The sequence below is a fragment of the Acomys minous genome (assembly GCF_964271855.1).
Source record: "Acomys minous genome assembly, chromosome: 10".
NCBI classification, from domain to species: Eukaryota; Metazoa; Chordata; class Mammalia; order Rodentia; family Muridae; genus Acomys; species Acomys minous.
The window spans coordinates 103,465,795-103,472,339 of record NC_140491.1 but is presented as its reverse complement, the minus strand read 5'-3'; the positions used below and the strand labels follow the sequence as shown (position 1 = coordinate 103,472,339).

Below are 6,545 nucleotides of genomic sequence, written 5' to 3'. Positions count from 1 at the left end.
AGGTCATACAAGAATTGAACCTTATTGAAAAGCAGCTGAAGTTACAAACAATATACCAGTTACAGGCCAAGAGTGTGATTTGCTGGGCTCAAGTGTGTAGTTCCGTGTTCTCGGCCAGTAACACTTCAGTTAAGGATCAATTCATCCCCTGATATCTGATTGACCTCAGTGATTTATAGAGAGAGGGACAGGATATTAAAACAGTTCCAATGCCTGGTCAGCAACTGATGGACCATGATGGACCCTCTGGAGTGAGAGTAGAGATAATATCTTCCCTGTCTGTCTTCATCTCGGTGGATGGAATCACTAAATACACTAATGTTGTGCACTGGTCTTAGTGTCCATAGAACATTTTAGGACCAGATAATGCAGATATGTTCTGTGGAATCATGACCCTAACATTATGTCAGTAGGTGGCAGAATTGGCCTTCAGGTGCATGGACATCCACATGCATAGCACACTTCTCAATATACAAACTTGTATTTGAGCACATGCACAAAGTAAAATTTTGCATGCTACCACCTGGGATTTTGAAGTACCACCTGGGATTCTGAAGTACCACCTGGGATTTTCTGTTTATTATCACTGTTATATTCTGTGGGCTTAGTTCTCAAGTTGAGTATTGTTTTAAAACAAAACCAATCTGTGCCATTTAAACTATTTTAAATAACTAATATTTCATTGATAGCAAGTAAATGTTTAAGAACCTGTATGTGTTGTAAATATATTCTTTTAGGTCTGAAATACATATTAGACATTTTTAAAGTAATTTACTTGTTGAGGTTTTGCATGAGAGCAAATATTAGAATTTTTAAGACCATGCTTACTGTCAACTCTCATGTTTGATTAAAGACTCAGTAACTATGCAAGTAAAACACCAGAATGACCCAGGGAGAATATGCCAGGCTCTTTAGAGAATTGTACTCATCCTTAGTACATTCTCTTAAGCCTAATTGCTTTCAAAAAATCTTTTAAAAAGTGACATATTTTAGAAAATGGTTAGAAAAATATGTGCTATTCTTTCCTGGTGTGAATTTTAACCCACTGAGAGGGTTTTCCAGGATGGTCATTCTTCTGAGGTTCAAGAAGAAAAAGACGAAGACATTACAAAGGGAAGAGTGCTAGGTAAGAAACATTATTTTATTCAAAAGCGTTATTGAGGGGCTGAAGAGATGGCTCAGCCAATGAGCTCACTGGCTGCTCCTACAGAGGACCTGGTACCCACGTGATGGCTCATCCAGTTTCAGAGAGTTGGTTTCCTTCTTCTGTCCTCCTCCATGGGCACCAGGCACACATGTGCAGGCAAAAAAAATGTATATACCTAAAGTAAATAAATCAGAAACAAAAAACTGAGGCAGTTTGACAAAATTTTTGTTTAACATTTGTATGAATAAGGAGACATTTTATAAACTGTTGTTCTGGAACTGTGTATCTACTCTTACCAGTTTGGAAACTTATCTCAAAAAACCAGTTCTACATTTCATTCAACTGATTGAAAACACTGTTCTTCCTAATTTACAGCAGGCAGTAAAGATGCTAAGAACTAAGAGCGTTTGCACTAGAACTGCACCGATCACTTGGAACCCGTCCAGTCAGCTCTGTCACTTACCCTTTGGAGCTATTTGTTCCTCTCATTGTAGATCACAACACTTCCCTTCAGTCACAGCGTTGCCACCTCCAGCTGTACACTTTCCTACTTTCGTCACATCCATTGGGCGTATTATCCCTCTTCTGAAATGTTAACTCATTTTGCATTAAACATGTATTTGTTTCATCAAGTAGGTATTTATTTTATCAGCATTTTTACATTTTATATTTTATGCTAACCACAGCAACTACAAAACTTAAAATAATAATTTTCAAGTAAAGCATGACTGTCATCCCCGTCCTATCTCCTCATGTGTCCAGAGTGGGTATTGTCATATTTCGTAACTTTGACCATTTTCCCTGTTACCTTTTAGCATGGGTTGAAGATGATCATTATTCCTTGAAGGTAAAAGCAAATGCTTTTTTTCTTGGATTATTAAGGGTATACATTGTAATGAATACAACATTCACAAAGTATCTTGGTTCAAATCCTATTCAGCCTACAACTACTGAGAAAAAGTCTTCAGATGAAGTAGAAATAATCACGTTAAAACAACTCAAATCAGGTAAATTTTATAATTCAAGAGACCCTGAAAAGAAAAATGTTGGAACTGGTTACCACTTTCCCAGTCTTGGTTCTATTCCCCAAATATTGATGGCAAAGTCTGACATAAAGAATACAGTTTTCACTGTGTTAAGGAAAGTCATTTACAAACATAAATAGGTTTTTGTTTGTTTGCTTGTTTTTTAATGTAGAAGTTGGCTTAGAGGTTTCTAATTTTGTGTTTCAGTACCAAAAGTGTCTGAGTTGAGACTCTGAACAACATGGACATTTATAAAGGATATTATTAGCGTTCTTAAAGTTTTCCCTAAGTTAAAAATGCTTACTAAAAATCAGGATGTCATGATCCACACCTGTGTCCTCAGCCACCTGGGAGGCCAAGGGAGGCCATTCTTCATGCCCAGCAGCTCTGTGTTAGTGTCATTGCAAAGCAAGTTGTGATCTTTTAAAAATGTATTTTATTAATTTATTCATATTACATCTAAATTGTTATCCCATCCCTTGTATCCTCCTATTCCTCCCTCCCTCCCATTTTCCCCTTAATCCCCTCCCCTATGACTGTGACTGAAGGGAATCTCCTTCCCCTGAATATGCTCATAGGGTATCAAGTCTCTTCTTGGTAGCCTGCTATCCTTCCTCTGAGTGCCACCAGGCCTCCCAAGTTATGATGTCTTACAGATGAAAACACAAAACCAATTTTAACTCCACATAGAATCCACTGTCATCTCTCTTAATTGGGTAGTGTTCTGCAGTGATGACTAAACCATTACTATGGTGTAAAAGGCATCAGACTATTACTGTAAATCCAAACACTCTTACTCTTTCACCCATCCTGTTTGATGTATGGTTTTCTTCCTTTTTACATTGGGAGTATGCTGGGGGAAATCCTAGGATTTTCCCCTTGATATTGCCCAGTGTTCTGTAGGATTTATTCCTCAGATCTTCTAAGATTTTTTTCTGAGCAAAACACTTTCAAAGGCTAAGGAAATTACCTCAAAATTTACAATGAATTAAAAATATTGAGCAACTGAGGATAATTACAAACGTTTGAATATTTCTTTTTATATCTATGTTTTAACTTTCCCCAAGTAATTACTGTCATTTCATATTCAAGGATTTCATATTTGTGTACTTTTCCTTTAACAAAATTACTCTCTTCTTGGCACTATACCCTCAATATTTCTGCAAACGCTACCTCTGTGTCTGCCTTTCATCATTTCTATCTCTACCTATTTCCTTCTTTGAATGCATCTGCCCCCCATTCATCCATACTCAATGTACACTTGTTCCTTATCACTTTTAGGATATATAAAGTAACATGAAGAAGTTAACTCATAACTTCTAGAAGTTACAAGATGTTCATAGTCTACCTCTGCACAAATCTTCCACTGTAGCTCTTTCCTCTAGCATGGAAGATGGTATGTATATCTTCACCAATAGCTATATTTTTAGGCAAGTACTCTCTTTAATATTCCTCCTTCACTTTTTGTTGCCATCTTCCATGCTAGAGGAAAGAACTCTCTTTTTATTTCATCCCTTATCCAGATGTCATTGAGTAGGGAGTTGTTCAGTTTCCATGAGTTTGTAGGCTTTCTGTTGTTTCTTTTGTTGTTCCATCTTAAATCCATTGTGGTCTGATAAGATGCAAGGGATTATATAAATTTTCTTGTATCTGTTGAGGTTTGCTTTGTGGCCAATTATGTCATCAATTTTAGAGAAGGTTCCCTGAGATGCTGAAAATAAGGTGTAATCTTCTGTGTTTGGGTGACATTTTCTGTAGATATGAGTTAGATCCTTTTATTTTATGATGTCTGTTAGTTTCCTTGTTTCTCCATTTAGTTTCTGTTTTGATAATCTGCCTATTGTGGAGAAAGGGGTGTTGAAGTCTCCCACTATTAGTGTGTGTGGTTCGATGTGTGGCTTAAGTTTTAATAACGTTTCTTTTACAAGCGTGGGTGCTCCTGAGTTTGTGGCATAGATGTTCAGAATTGAGAAATTATCTTGGTATATTTTTCCTTTGATGAAGATGTAGTGACTTTCCCCAACTTTTTTGATTGGTTTTGGTTGAAAGTCTATTTTGTCAGATACTAGAGTGGCAACTCAAGCTTGTTTCATGGGTCCATTTGCTTGGAATATAGTTTTCCAAAACTTTACTCTGAGCTAATGTTTATCTTTATTGCTGAGATGTGTTTCTTGTATGCAGCAGAATGATAGATCATGTTTTTGCACCCATTCTGTCAGCCTGTGTGTTTTTTTTTCTTTGTTTGTTTGTTTGTTTGTTTGTTTGTTTGTTTTTAATACATTTTTATTAATTTATACATATTACATCTCAGTTGTTAGCCCATCCCATGTATCCTCCCATTCCTCCCTTCCTCCCACTGTCCCCCTACTACTCCCCTCCCCTCCCCTAAGTCTGTGTCTGAGGGGGACCTCCTCCCCCTGAATATGCTCATATGGTATCAAGTCTCTCCTTGGTGACCTATTATCTTTCCTCTGAGTGCCACCAGGCATCTCCGTCCAAGGGACATGTTCAAATATGGGGCACCAGAGTTTGTGTGAAAGTTAGATCTCCTTCTCCACTCAACAGTGGAGAATGTCCATCGGCTAGTCCGGGTAGGGGTTCAAGGTTTTTACTGCCTATTTTTTCCTTGGCTGTCGCCACAGTTTGCAGAGGACCCCAGGGCCCAGACTCGCCTATAGTTTTCCAGGACCCACTGGATCCTTCCATTTCCTCTTTCTCCCAGGCTTCTCCCACCTAAAGTTTCAATAGGATGTCCTCCCCTCTTACCCACTATTCTGGTAGGTACAGTTTTTCATGGGGACTTACACCTTGGACTAGTGTCTCGATATAAGTGAGTATATACCATTTAGCTCTTTTTGCTTCTGTGTGAACTCACTCATTATGACAATTTCTAGTTCAATCCATTTGTCCACAAATTTTGGAAATTCCTTGTTTTTAATAGCTGAGTAGTATTCCATAGTGTAAATGTACCATAGTTTCTTTATCCATTCTTCTATTGAGGGACACGTAGGTTGTTTCCAAGTTCTGGCTATTATGAATAAGGCAGCTATGAACATGGTTGAGCATATGTCCCTGTTGTGTGGTAGTACATCCTCTGGGTATATTCCAAGGAGTGGAATAGCTGGACTGGGGAGTTGAGGCCATTGCTATTAAGAGATATTAATGACCAATGGTTGTTAGTTCCTTTTGTTTTGATGTTGGTGGTGGTAGTGTGTGTGTGTTTTTTTATGTTTTGGATTTGTGGATGTAGAGTTATTTATTTCCTGTGTTTTCCTGTTTGTAATTAGCCTTCTAGAGTTGGAGTATCTTCTGTAGGGCTGGATTTGTGGTTAGGTATTGATTAAACTTGATTTTGTCATGGAATATCTCATTTTCTTCATCTATGGTGATTGAAAGTTTTACAGGGTATAGTAGTCTGGGTTGGCATCTGTGGTCTCTTAATGTTTGCATGACTTTGGTCCAAGCCCTTCTAGCTTTTATAGTCTCTGTTGAGAAGGCAGGTGTAATTTCGATGGATTTGCCTTTATATGTGACTTGACCTTTTTCTCTTGCAGCTTTTAATAGTCTTTCTTTGTTCTGTACGTTTAATGTTTTGATTATTATGTGGCGGAAGGATTTTCTTTTCTGGTCACATCTATTTGGATTTCTGTAGGCTTCATGTGTGTTAATGGGCATTTCTTTCTTTAGGTTGGAGAAGTTTTCTTCTATGATCTTGTTGAAAATGTTTTCAGAGCCTTGGAACTTGGAGTCTTCTATTCTATTCCTATTATTCTTAGATTTGGACTTTTTATAGTATCCCAGATTTTTTGGGTGTTTTGTGTTAGGAACTTTTTAGTTTTAGTGTTTTCTTTGACTGATGTAGCGATAACTTTGATCCTATCTTCCGCACTTGAGATTCTTCCATCTCTGGTATTTGGTTGGTGTGACTTATGTCTGTAGTTCCTGCTCTCTTTCCTATGTTTTCCAACTCTAAGATTGCCTCAACTTGTGTTTTCTTTGTTGCTTCTAATTCTCTATTTAGGTCTTGAATAGTCTTATTCATTACTTTCTCCTGTTTGTTTGAATTTTCCTATAATTCTTTATAGGATTTATTCAATTCCTTCATCTCTTTGGACGTATTTTCCTGTAGTTCTTTATAGGATTTATTAAATTCCTTCACCTGATTGAGTGTATTTTCCTGTGTTTCTTTGAGTGATTTATTTTCCTTTTTCAAATCTTCTATCATTTTAATCACCTCAGATTTAAGGTGTTCTCCTTGCATTTTGTGGGTATTCATAACTTCAGGGCTTGCTGTGTTAGGATCACTGTGTTCTTATATAGCTCTCAGTTTTGTTGCTAGTCTTGAGCTGTCCTCTAGTCATCTGGTTGTCTCT

At 37.4% G+C, this 6,545-nt stretch overlaps 1 protein-coding gene across 8 annotated transcripts in view; it reads left to right on the top strand.

Moving 5' to 3' along the window:
• The first annotated feature begins 1,034 nt into the window (after nt 1–1,034).
• LOC311607988 (uncharacterized protein) overlaps nt 1,035–6,545 on the top strand; it is a 129,822-nt gene continuing 124,311 nt past the window's right edge. For 7 of the 8 annotated variants that reach the window (XM_084800274.1, XM_084800276.1, XM_084800275.1 and 4 more), the window contains exons 1-3: nt 1,035–1,126; nt 1,963–1,994; nt 2,088–2,154. The gene's annotated coding sequence lies outside the window, so the exon portion shown is untranslated. The remainder of the gene's footprint in view (nt 1,127–1,962; nt 1,995–2,087; nt 2,155–6,545) is intronic. The other variant, XM_084800279.1, reaches the window with a different exon arrangement.